This window comes from Sus scrofa, chromosome 3 (assembly GCF_054392235.1).
Source record: "Sus scrofa isolate SSC_HxYL_T2T_F1_AM1 chromosome 3, Sscrofa_HxYL_maternal_Yorkshire_Landrace_v2.0, whole genome shotgun sequence".
Lineage (NCBI taxonomy): Eukaryota > Metazoa > Chordata > Mammalia > Artiodactyla > Suidae > Sus > Sus scrofa.
Window position 1 is genome coordinate 21,596,657 of NC_139385.1, and position 19,138 is coordinate 21,615,794.

A 19,138-nucleotide genomic window follows, 5' to 3' on the forward strand; every position below is an offset into this window, starting at 1 on the left:
ATGTGCCATGGGAGTGGCCCTAGAACAGGCAAAAAAAAAAAAAAAAAAAATTATGCTATCACCAGGATATAGAGCTTAATTTCCTCTCCTTTTGAGTATGGGAAAGTAAGCATTATATTTCTATTTTTATTTAAAATAATATATGATAAATATAATAAAAGAACCACACTTCCACTAAGGCTGGACAGAACATCAAAGAAGGTCCCAGACCACAGAAACATGTATATAAAAAACAATGGGGAGTTCCCGTCGTGGCGCAGTGGTTAACGAATCCGACTAGGAACCATGAGGTTGCGGGTTCGGTCCCTGCCCTTGCTCAGTGGGTTAACGATCCGGCGTTGCCGTGAGCTGTGGTGTAGGTTGCAGACGCGGCTCGGATCCCGCGTTGCTGTGGCTCTGGCGTAGGCCGGTGGCTACAGCTCCGATTCAACCCCTAGCTTGGGAACCTCCATATGCCGCAGAAGCGGCCCAAGAGATAGCAACAACAACAACAAAAGACAAAAAGACTAAAAAAAAAAAAAAAAAAACAATGGGTTGCAGCCTGGCATTTGGTAAAATTTGGGCCAGCAATTCTCCTAGAATTTGGCATAATTTAATTGCTAAGTAAATAGATCAAAAACATATCAAAGGCATCTGAAATCACATACATTGGCAGTTGCTGGTGTAAGCAACTGAAAATTTATTGCACACCATGAATCACAATATATTAATATCAAAGAGAACTGTGGGCTGTGATGAGTTGAGATGGGCAACGAGAAAAACAGGATAATGTCAAGGTTAAGGCAGAGTTTATGAAAAACAAATGTATTAAATAACAACTTTATATGGCAGAGATTTCATAAACACATATGCACAGCTAGTTATAATACAGGATAACTAATAGCAGTAGCATGTAAGCCACAAAATTCAAAATATTCAGGCAAATAAATGAGGTTCTGCAGTCTCTTCATTCTTCTTGGCTCTGAAAAAGTTACCTCCACTTTAGGACTCAGCTTAGAGTTCTCAGTGGGATTAATCTCTCAGGTGATATTTCAGTGAACCCTGAACATAAATGACAGAAAAAAATAAACACTATTGTCTGATGGGGAGTGAAATAAACCCATAAACACCAAGAAAATAATAAAGAAAGGGACAGAAACATAATGTAAAGAAATTAGTTTCAGCCATCGGAATTGGGTTGGTTTAATCACTATATTAAAGGAAAATTAAGGCTAAATGGTCATTCTTATCCAGTCTGTTCCATCAAACATTGCAAAGGTCAAATGAAATAATATAGAAACATAAGCATGGAAACATCCCTCATTTTTTAAAATGAGGTTTCAAATATAAAATATTCTTTTTTATTAATAAAATGTCTGTATTAATAATTTATTGAACTGTGAGAAACAAATCCACTGGTTCAGTGGAGAAGTAAATTCTCAAGAGTGTATTGGGGGAATTTTGCTGGCAACTAACTAGATTCATAGTCACTTAACAACCTCTGTAAGTCAGCTGGATGCAGAAGCTCTTTCTCAGTTAAGTGCTGAGAAAGTACCTTTGAGGAGAGTTAAGATAAAAAAGTACTTCTTTAAGGCCCTGATTCATACAGTGTATGAGAGTGAACTCACACTCATGGTGGAGATAATCAGGCCAAGAAAACTGAAAAGTCAAGGCTCAAGAGAGTCTTACATATTCAAATCACCTCCTCTACAGACTGAGCTATAGTTAGATTGCTAGGTGGGAAAACAGCTGTTTTGAGGTCAGAGTTGAGATATGATTTTCCTTAATTTATTCATTTATAAAGTTTAATAGCCAGAAGTTTGAGAGAATAGTACAGTATAAAGGCAAAGGCCTATTTACCTTAAAAATATATTGATACACATTTTTTGAGCAATTCAAAATTTTTAATTTTAAAAATAACAACCTCTACAAAGGATAATGGTTCAGAATTCATTTAAAGAAAACTGGGGCATTCTTGCTGTAGCTCAGCAGTTAATGAACCCAACTAGGATCCATGAGAATGCAGGTTTGATCCCTGGCCCCATTCAGTGGCTTGAGGATATGCTATTGTTATGGGCTCCGCTGTGGGTTGCAGATGTGGCTCAGATCCTGTGTTGCTGTGCTTGTGGTGTAGGCCAGCAGTTGCAGCTCCAATTCAACCCCTAGCCTGGAAACTTCCACAGGTGCGGCCCTAAAAAAAAACAAAAACAACAAAAACTTGTATTATAGTATAGTTGACTTACAGTGTTGTGTTCCTTCCAAGTGTACAGCAAAGTGAAACAGTTATACATATATCCATTCTTTTTCAGATTCTTTTCCCAATAGTTTGTTACAGAATATTGAGATTTCCCTCTGCTATACAATAGGCCCTTGATATTTATCTATTTTATGTATAGTACTATGTAAGATTAATCCTTAACTCCTAATTTATCCTTCTGCCAACATTTCCCCTTGAAATAAATTTTAAACATTTTGAATTTCTCAAAAAATGTTTATCAATAAATAAACTCCTGTTTAATATAAAGCTGCATGAGATGTTTGTATATTTTGGAGATTAATCCCTTGTCATCTACATCTGCAAAGATTTTCTCCTATTTTCTGGGTTGCCTTTTCATTTTTTATAGTTTCCTTTGTTGTGCAAAAGCTTTTAAGTTTAATTAGGTCTCATTTTTAATTACTCTAGGAGGTGGATCCAAAAAGATATTGCTAGAGTTCCCATCATGGCTCAGCAGAAACAAATCTGACTAGTGTCCATGAGGTACGATCACTGGCCTAGCTCAGAAGGTTAAGGATCCTTCACTGTCATGAGCAGTGGTGTTGGTCGCCGATGTGGCTCAGATCCTGTGTTGTTGTAGCTGTGGTGTAGGCTGGCAGCCATAGCTCCAATTTGACCCCTAGCCTGGGAACCTCCTCCATATGCCATGAATGCAGCACCACCCCCACAAAAAAGGATATTGCTGAGATTTATGACAAAGAATGTTCTGCCTATGTTTTTATGGTATTTGTTCTAACACTTAGGTCTTTAATCCATGTTGACTTTAAGATTTTTATTTTTTCTACTGTACTTAATTCACAATGTTCTATCAATTTCTGCTGTACAGCAAAGTAACACAGTCACACATATATATCTAGATAAATAGATAGATACACATTCTTTCTTTGACATTAACCTTCATCATGTTGCATCACATGTGACTAGGTATAGTAACCTGTGCTATACAGCATGATTTCATTGCTTATCCATTCCAAAGGCAAGAGCTGACATCTACTAACCCCAAACTACCAGCCCATTCCACTCTCTCCCCTTGCCCCCTGGCAACCACAAGTCTGTTCTCCAAGCCCATGAGTTTCTTTCTTTCTGTAGATAGGTTCATTTGTGCTGTATATTAGATTACAGATACAAGTGATATCATATGGTATTTGTCTTTCTGTTTCTGATCTAATTTACTTAGTATGAGAGTCTCTAGTTCCATATCATGTTGCTGCAAATGGCATTATTTTGTTTTTTTCTATGGCTGAGGAGTATTCCTTTGTGTATATATACCACACTTCTTAATCCATTCATGGACATTTTGTTTCCATGTCTTGGCTATTGTGAATAGTGCTTCAATGAACATATTGGGTGCATGTGTATTTTTCAAGGAAAGTTTTGTTCAAGATATATGCCCAGGAGTAGAACTTCTGGGCCATATGGTAGCTCTATATTTAGTTTTTTGAGGTACCTCCATACTGTCTTCCAGAGTGGTTGTACCAATTTACATTCCCACCAACAGTGAAGGAGGGTACCATTTTCTCCACACCCTCTCTAGCATTTGTTATTTGCCAGACAAAACAGACTTTAAAATGAAGGCCATAAGAAAAGATGAAGAAGGACAATATTGAATGATAAAATGATCCATTCAAGAAGAGGATATTACTATCAAAAAAATAGAAAAAAATCAATAAAACAATGAGCTCTTTCCTTGAAAGGGTAAACAATTGATAAATCTCTGCCCAGACTCACCAAGAGGAGGAGAGAAGAAACTCAAATAAACAAAATGAAAAGTGAAAAAGGAGAAATATATATGGATACTGCAGAAATACAAAAAAAATAAGAGAATACTATGAACAATTTTATATGCCAACAAACTTGATAACCTAGAAGAAAAGGACAACTTTCTAGAGACTTACAGCCTGCCCAAATGGAATCAAGAATAGATCAAGTCAACAGACCAATCAATAGAAATGAAATTGAATATGTAATAAAAACACTCCCTACAAACAAAAGTCCAGGACCAGATGGCTTCAAAGGTGAATTCTACCAAACACACACAGAAGAACTTATACCCATCCTTCTTAAAATTTTCCAAAAGGTTGAAGAAGGAATACTCCCAAACACATTCCATGAAGCCACCATCACCCTCGCACCAAAACCAGACAAAGATACTACTAAAAAAGAAAGTTCCAGGCCAGTATCTTTAATGAATATAGACACAAAAATTCTCCACAAAATTTTAGCCAACTAAATCCAGCAACATATTAAAAAGCTCATACACCATGACCAAGAGGGGTTCATCACAGGTTCACAAGGATGGTTCAACATATGCAAATCAATCAATGTCATACATCACATTAATGAACAAAAAGTCAAAAGCCACATGATCATCTCAGTAGAAGCAGAAAAAGCATTTGACAAAATCTAACATCCATTCATGATAAAAACTCTTACTCAAGTAGGTATAGAGGGAACATATCAACATAATCAAAGCCATTGATGTCAAACCCACAGCCAATGTAACACTCAACGGAGAAAAGGTGAAAGCCTTCCCACTAAAATATGGAACAAGACAAGGATGCCCACTCTCACCACTTTCATCAGTTTATTTTTGTGAATGGTGTTAGAGAAACATTCTTTTACATGTAGCTGTCTAGTTTTCTCAGCATCACTTACTGAAGAGATTGTCTTCTCCACTGTAGATTCTTGCCTTATTTTGTTATAGATTAGTTGACCATAGGTGAGTGGGTTCATGATTGGGCTTTAGAGCCTGTTCCACTGATCTATGTTTGGTTTTGTGTCAGTTCCATACTGTATTGATAATCGTGGCTTTGTAGTATAGTCTGGAGCCAGGGAGCCTGATTCCTCAATTTCTGTTTTTCTTTTTCAAGATTGATTTGGCTACTCAGGATCCTTTGTGTTTTCACACCAACTCAAAAATTTTTGGTTTTAGTTCTATGAAAAATGCCATTGGTAATTTGATAGGAGATTTCACTGAATTTGTAGATTACCTTGGGTAGTACAGTCATTTTGACAATATGGACACTTTCAATCCAAGAGCATGGGGTACACGTTGATATGTGTGTGTCATCTTCAATTTCTTTTATCCACATTCCACACTTTTCACTACAGATCCTTTGCCTCTTTAGGTAGGTTTATTCCTAGTTATTTTAATACTTTTGATATGATAATTAATGGGATTGTGTCCTTAATTTCTCTTTCTGATGTTTTGTTACTATATATGAATGCAAGAAATTTCTGTGTATTAATTTGGTATCCTGCAACTTTACTGAATTCATCGATGAGCTCTAATAGTTTTCTGGTAGCATCATCAGGATTTTCTATGTATAGTATCATGTCATCTGCAAACAGTGTTTCACTTCTTTTCCAATTTTGATCCTTTTATTTCTTTTTTTCTGACTGCTATGGCTAGGACTCTTTTTTTTCATTTTTTTTATTACTCAAATGAATTTATCACATCTGTAGTTGTATAATGATCATAACAATCTGATTTCACAGGATTTCCATCCCACAGCCCAAGCACATCCTCCCATCCCCCAAACTGTCTCCTCTGGAGACCATAAGTTTTTCAGTGTCTGTGAGTCAGCATCTGTTCTGCAAAGAAGTTCTCTCTGTCCTTTTTTCAGATTCCACATGTCAGTGAAAGCATTTGATGTTGGTGTCTCATTGTATGGCTGACTTCACTTAGCATGATAGTTTCTAGGTCCATCCATGTTGCTAAAAATGCTGGTATTTCGTTCTTTTTGATGGCTGAGTAATATTCCATTGTGTATATGTACCACATCTTCTGGATCCACTCCTCTGTCAATGGACATTTAGGTTGTTTCCATGTTTTGGCTATTGTAAATAGTGCTGCAATGAACATTGGAGTACATGTGTCTTTGCGAGTCGTGGTTTTCTCTGGATAGATGCCCAGGAGTGGGATTGCTGGATCAAATGGTAGTTCTATGTTTAGTTTTCTGAGGAATCTCGATACTGCTTTCCACAGTGGTTGCACCAATTTACAATCCCAGGACTTTCAATATTTTATGGAATAAAAGTAGTGAGAATGGACATTCTTGTCTTATTCCTGATTTTAGTGGAAATACTTTCAGCTTTTCACCAGTGAGAATGATGTTAGCCATTGGTTTTTCTTTTTTTTTGTCTTTTTGTCTTTTTGCCTTTTCTAGGGCCACACCCATAGCATATGGAGGTTCCTAGGCTAGGGGTCTAATCAGAGCTGTAGCTGCCAAGCCTATGCCAGAGCCACAGCAACGCAGGATCCAAGCCACATCTGCAACCTACACCACAGCTCGTGGCAATGCTGAATCCTTAACCCAGTGAGCAAGGCCAGGGATCAAACCTGCAACCTCATGGTTCCTAGTTGGATTCGTTAACCACTGAGCCATGACAGAAACTCCTGGTTTTTCATATATGGCTAAAAATTAATTTCACTAATACAAATTCAAATAGCCAAATTTCTCTTTTTTTTTTACTAGTAACCATTCTATTAGTATTATATAACTTAAAATTTATAGTGTTTAATAAAGTTTATTCATTTCTTGTTTTCTTTCTCTTTTTTAGGGCTGTGCCTGTGGTATATGGAAGTTCCTGGCATTAAGAGTTGAATCAGAGCTGCAGCTGCCAGCCCACACCATAGCCACAGCAATGCCAGATCCAAGTCACATCTGTGACTTACACCACCACTCATGGTAACATCTGATCTAAACCCACTGAGTGAGGTCCGTATTGAACACCCCTCCTCATGGGCACTATGTCAGGTTCTTAACCCAGTGAACCACAAAGGGAACTCCATAAAGTTTATTTTTAATTGTTGTAGTTAAGAATAATAAAACACACAATATTTCATATATTCTTACTTATTTTAAAGTGATTTTTCTTCTAATATTTGAGAAGTATGAGCTATTCATTGGTATAAACAATTTAGTGGAAAGTATTTCCACTAAAATCAGGAATAAGACAAGAATGTCCATTCTCACTTTTATTCCATAAAATATTGAAAGTCCTAGCCTAATAAAACCTTATACTTTTCCCTTTTAAAAAATGAAGTATTAAGAACAAAAATCTTCTGTTTAGCTCTGCTGACACTCAAATTGACTCATATTAAAAGGTCACAATAGGAGTTCCCGTTGTGGCGCAGTGGTTAATGAATCCGACTAGGAACCATGAGGTTGCGGGTTTGACCCCTAGCCTTGCTCAGTGTGTTAAAGATCCAGCATTGCCATGAGCTGTGGTGTAGGTTGCAGATGCGGCTCAGATCCTGCATTGCTGTGGCTCTGGCATAGGCCAGCGGCTACAGGTCCAATTAGACCCCTAGCCTGAGAACCTCCATATGCCATGGGAGCGGCCCTAGAAATGGCAAAAAGACAATAAATAAATAAGTAAATGAATACAGAGTCACAATAAAATAATCTATATTAAATAAAAATAAAGTAATTATTATGTAGGCAAACTGCCACAATTTTTGGTTGAATGCATTTTTAGCAGTTGGAATTTACATCTTTTGAATTCTACACATGATTTGTTTGGTTAAGTGATTTTGTACATTCCTTCCAGATTTACATTTATTTATCTATTCGTGTATGGAGTTGGTTATCCAACATGAAGAGATCTGAAGACAAGAGTAAAATCAGCAGTGAAAAATGGGACCTTTGAGGAACATGGCGTGCAGCATCAATGTGTCTTTTACAAATGCCTATCTGAAGGTGAATGAAATAAGACTGCTATTGAAATCCATGCAGTAAGAGACAAGTGACTTGTGCAATAAGATAATATGGCATAAATAATGATTAGAATACTGTTTTGAGTTAGTTCTTTTTGAGTGATTACAGAAAGCAAAGGACAATGTCAGGAATTTAAATTTCCATTTCAAGTAATGATCAGAGAGTGAGAGGGCTTCTATGATTTCCCCTAAATTCTCTTTTAAAGCTCTTTTTAGACACACTACAAATATTTCAGAAAGTTAGACGCAGATTATGAGGCTGCCATTTGCTGAATGACAATTCACATCCTTTCTAGTCCTATAATTAGCAAAGTAGTGTTTGGATAGCAGTGAGACAATATGGGGGATTCTGATGAATCTATGCTCCTTGAATCCTAGTTGCCTTGAAACTCTTTTCCTGGATAAGCAATCTCTCCTTCCCATTCTGAAGTTAATGGCCCTTTAACTCTAACAATTTCACTTGGGTAGTTGCCTCGTAAACATCTTGCCTTAGAACCTACCTCTAGCATGTATCATTGCTATAAAACCTATAATTAGGTTTCAATCCAAATAGGTCTCATTGGGGGATCAATGCCAAGTACAAAGTCTGCATTGGAGTATATCATACACATCAAATATCTGGTATGATTTTAAAAAGTTATGTTGTAACCCAATACTGGATGCCAGATCAGGGAAGAAAGAACACAACACTGAATCAGGCTGAACCTGTCCAGGTGGGCTTACTTGCATACACAGATAGGGTATTCTAGATTCATGGTGTTAGCTTCATTGTGGGAAATAGTTCTAACAATTTGATTTGTAACTGGAGCATGAATTCAAATATGGCTTATATTATATGAGGTTGAAATAGCCTAACTCCATGTGATAGATAGGAAGGAATCACAGAGCTTATGGGGATAGGACACCTGATGTGTGCGCAAATTGCTCAACATCCAAAAAAAAAGAGAATTTTCCCTTGGATTTCACAGAAAACACTCTCCCCAAAAAAGGCACTGGAAAGAATGCATTGTGGTTTGAGTTGTGTGTGGAGAAAATATCTTTGAAAAGTTTGGTGGTATCTGCCCACTGGAAGCAGGGAGTAATTATGAGAGGTGCTACTATTTGAATGCCTTCCCTGATTTCAACATATTAAGTTCCTGAAGTGGCAGACCACAAGAAAAAAGTCTTAAGGTTTGGAGTCAAGGTAGGCCTGTTTACTGTAATGGAAAATAGGACTGGCTCAGTAAACCGAGTGTTTTCACCTGCAAACATTGTCATGGGCTAATTGATCATAATGAACTAAAGCCTGAAACAGATGGGGTACCTAAAAAAAATCTTACTGCAATTGCATAGGTAAAAGTCCCTAGGTCAGATGGTAAGTAACTTGAATCACTTCACTGGAGAATCATTTTCTAATCTGATCTAGTCATAGACCAAATGAATGGATGGAAAGTCAAATCTCATTGAGAAAAAACTCTGTAAACCATCACAATAACATGTCTTGACTGACCCCAATTTCTTCTTCCTTTTAAATCCTTACACTTTTTAAAAAAGGCTGCATAGGGAGTTCCCGACGTGGCGCAGTGGTTAACGAATCCGACTAGGAACCATGAGGTTGTGGGTTCGATCCCTGGCCTTGCTCCATGGGTTAAGGATCCAGCATAGCCGTGAGCTGTGGTGTAGGTTGCAGATGCGGCTCGGATCCCATATTGCTGGGGCTCTGTCATAGGCCAGTGGCTACAGCTCCAATTTGACCCCTAGCCTGGGAACCTCCATATGCCGTGGGAACAGCCCAAATAGCAAAAAGACACACACACACACACACACACACACACACACACAGGCTGCATAGATGGATTACCTGGTTATCTCACAAAATAAAATAACTACATCAAGTTTGCTATCTGTATATCCTACACAATCAATCAGTGGTATAGCATATCCCAGAAAACAGGGCAGGTTCAATGTGTTGAGCTCTTTGAAGCATTTCAACACAGATGTTGTGCCAAAAGCATCAAAAAGATTTTGCCTTCATCTCTGTCTTTTGACCATTTCAGGTAGTGTGGACAGTCAGAATGAGAGCTACTGAAAGCTGCATTTTTTTTTTGTCTTTTTTTTGTCTTTTTTTGCCATTTTCTTGGGCCACTCTCATGGCATATGGAGGTTCCCAGGCTAGGGGTCGAATCAGAGCCACAACAACGCTGGATCTGAGCCGTGTCTACAACCTACACCACAGCTCACAGCAACGCCGGAACCTTGACCCACTGAGCAAGGGCAGGGATCGAACCTGCAACCTCATGGTTCCCAGTCGGATTCGTTAACTACCACGCCACGACGGGAACTCCTACATATTTTTTTAAATACAGAGTGATGCTTCTAGTAATTCTTAGAAGAAGCCCAAGCTCTCCCCCAACACACGCTGCTTGCATTGTCACCCTATTTGCCTATGACAGGTGAAGAGGCTCAGAAGGTGTCTCCCCACAATGTACCACTTTTGCTTGAGGATTACTTGGAGCTCATGGCAATCAAGAACCTGCAGGTTGAAGATAAACCCCTGTCTCTCTCTAAGCTACCTAGATATGTTTATACTGGGGGTCTTCCCCAGGTAAGAGTCATTACCAGGGATAATTTTTATCTGAGTGGCAAACATCTCATCACCCAACATCTGTTCTTCTTATAGTCATGTGAATTTCCCTCCTCTTCTTGGAATCCCCAGGCTATTTGGTCTGTCCCTCAGCTCAGGATGCCATGCATATCTTTCCATCTTTGAAGCTCTCATGTGTGTGGGGTTCTTATACATTTGTTTTTTCTCCTGTCATCTGTCTTATGTCAATTTGATTCTTGGAACAGCCAAAAGAAACTCTGAGGGGTGGAGAATTCTCCCTCCCCTACACAGGTTTCTTTGCACCTTTCAACTCCAGCTTTCTGGCTGTCATCTCAGGGCCCTCCCTCAGTCGGTCTATTTTTTTTCCCTTAAGTGAACTTATCACAAATCACATTGGTTCAGCACTTACAGACATTCTGTGAACGTTTCCCATACTGTAAAATATACATTTTCAATATTTGGCAATATTATATATTAAAAATAGCAATTGATTTTCAGAATGTAAATGACGTGTATTACAAACATGGTTTCAATATTGGGCAACATTATAAGTTTAAAAACAGTATTTGATTTTTAGAATCAAAACATCCTATTTAAATTCATGTTCCAGTTGTATATTATTCACTGAATTTTCACTTGTGAATTGCCTTTTCATGTTCTTTGTGTATTTTTATTTTTAGCTTTCTGAGTTTTCTTATTGGCTTATAAGAAAGATGTCTGTTTCAAGTATTACAAATATAACCTGTTTTTTGTCTTTTGAAACTAATTTCTCATTTAACATATACTTGTTAGAATCCATCTCAACAAATATCTCAACTTCAATATCGTTTAAAGTATGTGATGCTATAATAACCTGCTTTCAAACTAATATAAAATATACGAATATATTTATAAAACTATTTTGCACCTGGAGTTCCTGTCGTGGTGCAGTGGTTAACGAATCCGACTAGGAACCATGAGGTTGCGGGTTCGATCCCTGGCCTTGCTCAGTGGGTTAACAATCCGGCGTTGCCGTGAGCTGTGGTGTAGGTTGCAGATGCGGCTCGGATCCCATGTTGCTGTGGCTCTGGCAAAGGCCGGTGGCTGCAGCTCCGATTCGACCCCTAGCCTGGGAACCTCCATATTCCGTGGGAGCGGCCCAAGAAATAGCTAAAAAGACAAGAAAAAAAAAAACTATTTTGCACCTATAAAATGTTTATTTTTATCCAACAGTAAATATTCATAAAGTATTGATTAACTGAGACATATTCTGACAAGAGGCAAACTATAATATGAAGATTTGGAGATACAAACATGAGATTTAAGATTTAAAATGCAATTCACTAGTTTGTTCTCTTCTAGTGTTTAAATATAACATTTTAACTTTAATATCTGACTTCGTGATTTTAATAATTATTCCTTTTAAAATGTGTGTCATATAATAAATGAAAACTAGAATGCAAATAAGTTTTAATTAAATCATAAGCAGAAATATTACTGTAATTGTTTCTTGGTTTGTGCAAATGTATGTGCATAAAATATTTATAACAAAACTCAATAACAATATGTACAGTAATTTGTAACTTTCCCTTTCCTGTTAACAATAAAAATGAAAACTTACTTCACTGTGTTAATGGTTGGATTTAGACTGAAATCCATCAAATATTTTAGCAACATAGTTAAAATGCAAATGACTTATCTTCAAGTAGATAAATTTTTCCCTGACATAACAAACTATATATTTACCTCCAAAATGTCAACTGTAAAGTGATTTCGGAACCAATAAAATAATTTGGGATAAAAGGGAAAGAAAGAATCTTCTAATATAGCTAAAAAAACTAATAGTTGTGATAATCATGTCAGGATTATATTAGAATGATGTCATAGCAAATTAAGACTTTAAAATTTATATGCATATGCTTAATTACAAAATTTAAAAAGCTCCATGTCCTTTTTAATACTATAAATTATTAAAATATATATTTCTAAATCATGGATGATTAAATTACACATCTTAATTTTAAATGGAATATAAATGTATGATTGTGTTCTGAATCACTGCTGCTTGATACTTTAAATGTCCATTTAATTTCCACTTTCATTTAATTTCTTATGAAATTATTATATCCTGCTGAGATTATAGAAATATACTCTGCAGACAAGAGGGTAATTTCCATGTGCCAAGCATCTACATCTATAACAATATCATACTGCAATCAAGAATACTATAGCACAAACTCTCCAATTAATTCAGCCTCATTCTTAATTCACATGGGCATAGCAGTAAAGGAAGGCATTACATTAGTTATGAGGGCAAAGGAATAAGTGACACTATTAGGTCTTTCACAGCCTAGTCCACTCAATTCACCATTTCATAAAACCTGAGACTCTCTGCAGACAACTACCAAGATATCCCAGGACCTCCCTTAAGATGTTACTTATTTAGTGAATTTTTCCCTTGTTTTCACACCTTAATGATCCAGAATATTAATTAGAATTTTAATATATATATATAATCTCATAAATTGCAAACGCATACCCATACAAACAAGACATACAATAAAAAGAAAGTCACTTTAAAGTATTATCATACAAAAATTACATTTGTCATTGAGGATATGGTCAGTGTTTAATAAGAAAAGTCACATACCTCCACATTTTGTTTTCCTACCTTCTCTGAGTAGCCAAGTCTTATTCTGCTTTAAGGTAGGACCCCAAAATGCAACCGTTTCCTGCTGTAAGTTCTGGAAACAGAGCTCTTGAAGAAGCAAGTGCTTTCAAAGCTATCAAAGATTCCCAGCCTTCCAAGCTTTATTTTGCTGAGTGTCAGAAATTTAGGATCATCTACAAAAAGGACAAAGTTTGAAAATAAAAAATTAGTCTTAAAGCTAAAGAAAAAATCAGAGTATTAGAACCTGGGTGACGTTATAGCCTGTGCCTTTGTCTCCTGACCCTTACTTAAGTGGAAATGGAGCTCACAGGGTCTACATATTGTGCTTGAGGTAAAATATAGTCTAGTCATTAGCAAGGTCAGGTCATCAGGCCTCCAGAGCCCATTTGTAATAGTACTTAAATACATGATTACACAACAATGCATTATAAATACATATATATATATAAACTTATATTAATTTATAAATATGAAAAAATCAGTCAATATCATTGTCTTAGGCTGTTTTTCTTTTTCTACTCCTGCTATAATTCCTGGAGATAACAAAAGGCATCCTTCATTTCTGTGAGGATTCAAAACATTGGCCCTTATAGTCAAGCATTTTGGATGCATTAAAAGCTCTTGGAATCTAAATGCTTGACTGTTTCATTTAACTGCTAAGTCAGACTAATCACATACAAAGAAAATCAGTATATGCTGATCTCTCAAAAATGTCAATTTCCCTGCTGCCTTCAATGTGGCTTTTGCCTTGGCCTTTAATAGAAATACAGAGAAAAACACTCTTTCCAAGAAGAAACTATCTGTGGCTCCCTTACAAAACTTCTCTTTACTTCAGAGGCCTCTAATACCTTAGCTCCAGTTCAAGCTAAGACATATACACTTAATTTTAACTGCCCAGGTTTATAGTTACCTCTTTCTAAAATAAGAAATGGAAGCAGCTATTTTTCCAAACTCAGCATACCTAGAATAGACACTTTCTCCAAATACATTCCATCCTGTGTTTGAAATCTCTTTGCTAATACTCAATGTTCATTCCTCATGACTGTTTTGCCTCACGAAGGTCAAGTAAAAGGAAGATAAACAGTTTTCCATTTGTGCTTCATTTTGAGTGAATCACAAGTGAATAAATACTCAGTAACAGAATATATCTTATTGGAGGATGTACCACCATGATGCCACCATGTATATGTTAGGTCAGTGTCTGTTCCTGGAGAGTCTACCAACTTTCCAGGAACACTTCAGATGTGACTACTTGATGTGCTATGGCTGTGTTTTATTTAATTGTTTTTAGAAGGTTTGCTGATATGGTTAGCATTATGAGTACATATCCAAGGCTGAAATTAATGGCTTGCAGGGATTATAAAAAGACATCTTTGTTGAAATTAGGAGTACAGGTGAACTGTTTACAATATTTAGAAATCTTCCATATCCCTGAATGACCAGACCTGAAGCATCTTGCACACCATGTAGCATGTAACATTAGGCATTAAACCCAAGGCTTGATGACTACTTTTTTCTATGACCAACCAACGGATCTAAGTATTGGTGGCCTGATATTGATCCTAAGAATAAGAGAATTCTGCCTCTAGAATACTTTTTCTCTTCTTAGAATAAATCATTATTTAGTAAGTTTTAGATCAGAGCACTTGAAAGAACACATTTTAAAACCAAGCTTCTGGAATACAATACACGTAGTGTTTTATACCAGCTTGGAAAAAAATAATGTGTGCTTAACAATATCAGCCTGGTGGCAGGATTTGGTTTTTAACTTTCATTCATTAGTATCTGAAAGTGATTGAGGAGAACTGTAACTCTAAATACAGGCTACTTCCATTATGTAGCAAACGAGTTTACACCAGAACAACCTTGAATCATTATAAGGAACATTCACTTGTCCAAAGCTTCCTGAATTATGTATTTTAGAAATATACAGAGAAGGCAGATGTGATCAAGCATGTAGCTCTGACTCTGCTTAGTCCATATAAGCCTCCCTTACATAAGTCCAGTATGTCCTTGAGGTATTTGTTTTCTATCTTCAATAGTAATAACTAAGCTAATACAATTTGCTAAGGCATCAGTGGAATCATGATTCTTCAATGGGAATCATGAGAAATGGGGCGAGCAAGGGGCCATGAAATCATATTTAATGGTTGACAGGAGCCTGATCTCTAAGTTGCTAATCTCAAGGCAGAAATCATATGTAATTGCAATCAACACCATTGATTTATCGCACATAGGTATACATAGTTAAGTATAAAATATAGGAAAATTTGGTTGAAAATACAATAAAAATAACATATAACTAGGAAATATGCATCCTATGTTTATCCAATATCATTAAAGTGTATGCACCTATTTAAATAATACAGAAAAATCACTTATTATTTCACCATAATGTATGCAAGTTATAAACACTTTAATGACATCTCTAGAAACAATGCTGATTTCAACTGGTTGCTTCAAAGACGTTTCTCTTAAATGAAGTTATTGTCTTATATTATGAACAGATTTCTAAATTCATTTCTTTTAAATATATTTTTCCCAAAACTTTTCCAAATACTTCTTTTGATTAAATTCTCAAACTTCACACATCTTAGGAGAAAAGTTTAAAGTAATTAAATAAAAGTGGAATGATTTCTGGTATTGCTTTATTTAGAATATAAGCTACTGAAAAAGAAACATAATATTCCCTATGGCTACTAACAGGCAATTAGTATTCCTTAACATTTGTAAAACTAAGTTCATAACCACTCTGCATGATAAAAAATGCATTTTAAGGCACATACTATTTTCTTATATGTTTTAGAAATCTATTATTATTTATGATACAAAACATATCAACTACTTTAATTTAGACTGAATCTGTAAAATGTTTTGAAACATAAAGATTGGAATTCACTTGTATGCACTAGAAGAAAACTAAGTCAAGTGATGATTTATTTAAGTGTGCTAAGAAAGACAAATATTAAGTCCCCCAATTAGTTCATTCTCATTACTTCATCACTTCTAATTTAAGTCTTTGCTTCTAATTAAAACAGAATTTTGGGAAGGGTAATTTTTTTTTTTTGGTCTTTTTGCCATTTCTTGGGCCACTCCCACAGCATATGGAGGTTCCCAGGCTAGGGGTCGAATTGGAGCTGTAGCCGCCGGCCTATGCCAGAGCCACAGCAATGCCAGATCAGAGCCAAGTCTGCAACTTACACCACAGCTCACAGCAATGCTGGATCCTTAACCCACTGAGACAAGGCCAGGGATTGAACCTGCAACCTCATGATTCCTAGTCGGATTTGTTAACCACTGAGCCATGATGGGAACTCCAGGGAAGGGTAATATTTTTAACCAGAGCATTTAACTCAATTTCCTAGCTAGTCCAAGCAGATGTGATAAAATATGTGAGTGAGGGTAAGTAGAAGAAACAGAAATCATATTAATCATTTTTGGAATAGCAGGAACAAGAACTAAAACAAAACACCTAATTTATTTCTAATTATTTGTTGAATTTTAAAATCTAGTTTCCAAACTATGAATATCATTGAATTATAGCAAACTCCAAACTCTTACAAAATGGAACAGTGCCTTTTTTTTTTTTTTTTTTTTTTTTGGTAAACTGGTAAAAAAAAGTTCTGAGAGCTTTGAAAGATTATTCTTTTGTTGGAATGAAAGGACTAGAAGAGGGAGGAGACCAAGTAACAAACCCATTCTGAGAAATTAGTTTCACATTAAAAAAATGTAGTGAGGCAAGTATAAAGTAAATGGGCCATGACCAAAATAGACTAATTAAAGTATAGGAGTCACTTCATGACACAGGATTCACTTATCTTTTCTGGAAGCAGCCTCCCTGACAGATTAACAGAACAACCTACTGAAGACTGAGCTAGGGTAGCACCCTTGAAATGTCACTATGCAGGGCTGGGCACTGCCATCAAGAATGCAAAATATGCACAGAGGAGTTCCTGTCGTGGCGCAGTGGTTAACGAATCCGACTAGGAACCATGAGGTTGCAGGTTCGGTCCCTGCCCTTGCTCAGTGGGTTAACGATCCGGTGTTGCCGGGAGCTGTGGTGTAGGTTGCAGACGCGGCTCGGATCCCGCGTTGCTGTGGCTCTGGCGTAGGCCGGTGGCTACAGCTCTGATTCGACCCCTAGCCTGGGAACCTCCATATGCCGCGGGAGCGGCCCAAGAAATAGCAACAACAACAACAACAACAACAAAAATATGCACAGAGCTGCCAACAGCCTATGCGTGGAGAGACTATTTAAGTAACAAAAGAAAAGATCCCATCCTTCACACAGTCATTGCTCCATTTGGGATTCTCATTTCAACATTAGGTTGTGCTGGTTTAGGAGTCCAGTTTCCTAGAAGTGAATACTTCTGACAAAAGACAGAGGACACTGCTTGGAAGTTTTAAGTACCATCTGGCTGCTTGGAGCTCCAATGATCAATAGGTAAATGCAGTTATCTTGTTAGCTGGGGCATTCATCCTGAATTGTAATATGGATCGAGGGTTTTCAATACAAAATGTTGCAAAGGTAATATGTCTGGAATCTAGGAGATTCCTGGGGCCATCACTTTGCAGGCCATGTTCAGTAATAACTGTCAATAACAATTACAGTAACCATAATCCACCAAGGCAAAACCACTCAGGCAATGCAAAGGAGCCAAGTTACTGGTTAAAAACAAGGGAATTCTATGATAGGTGGTAGAGAAACTAGATGAAAATTTTCAATTACAGACTCGGAACCAGCCTGCCTCAATAACTAAAAGCTCATGAAACTTTCTATTTGCTTTCCAGCATTCTCTGCTTTTTTCCCTTTCTCCTGTGTTGGAATTACATCACACAATAAAGAAAACATCAACACTAAGTTTTGCTTCAAGCTCTATCTTACAACGAACCCAAAGACATTCCCTTAGAACCAAGCAATAGCAACTGATTATAGGCAGTTTCATAAGCAAGCACAGAAAATGAGATCCTATTTAGTATAAATCCAGAAAGTAGCAGTCTGGGAAACAAAGATGTACATTTAACCCACTAATCGAATATCAAATATTTCATCAAATATTAAATACATTTAACTACATCAAATATTGTAGTCACGTACCTATAGTGTTGAACATCAGCATTCTTTACGTAATCAGTTTCTCATTTTAAACAGTTTTATTTCAATTCAAACATATTTGAAGACCAGATTTTTTTTTAAAGTTCAATTTCAAGCACAGAAGTTCTACAGAATAAAAAGCACATCTTCTAAGTAGCAAGCAAATCAAAGCATAATTAATACAAAAGAGACAATGGAGCCTTACAACAAATACTAAAGGAACTTCTCTAGGCAGAAAAGAAAACACAGCAACAGGAAACAAAAATTCCACAAATGACAAGGCTCACCAGTAAAGGTATATATACAGTAAAAATACAAAATCATCCATGCACAATTATACCGCCAAAATCAGACATCATGAGAAGAGGTGGGTACAAATGAAGGACAATGGAGATGAATTTACAATGAAGAGAACAACTGAAAACAATCTCATATAGACTTGTATCAAAACTTCAGAATAACTGCAAACCAAAAATCTACAATGGATACACAAACAAGGAATCTCTGGAGAAGGAATATGTCTCACAGTAAATAAGTGCATAATCCACCATGAAGGGGGTCATTTGACATCACTCTTGGAAAGCTGAGGTCTTCTTAGATCTGATTCTGATTTCCTCTCCATCAAAGAATTTATGATAATTATATTAAATAATGCAACTCTACAATTAAATAATACAGTTCTACAATTGTATCATTAATAACCATTTCTCTCCATGGTACAATGTAAGGTCTATGATGTCTTGTTTATCACATCACCTAGAATGGTGTAATGCCTATACTGAAGAATCAATAAGATGTAACAAATTGTGAGGACATATTTATATAGTTACACT

General features: G+C 36.5%; 2 protein-coding genes across 18 annotated transcripts in view; one reads left to right on the forward strand and one right to left on the reverse strand.

The window, feature by feature from the left end:
• LOC100739557 (leucine carboxyl methyltransferase 1) overlaps positions 1-19,138 on the forward strand; it is a 162,444-nt gene that overhangs the window by 118,479 nt on the left and 24,827 nt on the right. The window lies entirely within an intron of this gene.
• Positions 1-19,138, reverse strand: part of LOC110258044 (uncharacterized) — a 192,281-nt gene that overhangs the window by 93,095 nt on the left and 80,048 nt on the right. For 12 of the 17 annotated variants that reach the window (XR_014840458.1, XR_014840456.1, XR_014840457.1 and 9 more), the window contains one exon: positions 13,211-13,383. The exons of 1 other annotated variant lie outside the window; for it this stretch is intronic. The gene's annotated coding sequence lies outside the window, so the exon portion shown is untranslated. Of the gene's footprint in view, positions 1-13,189; positions 13,384-18,308; positions 18,427-19,138 lie in introns of those variants that run through there. 4 more of the 17 variants (XM_085017236.1, XM_085017238.1, XM_085017237.1 and 1 more) reach the window with 2 other exon arrangements.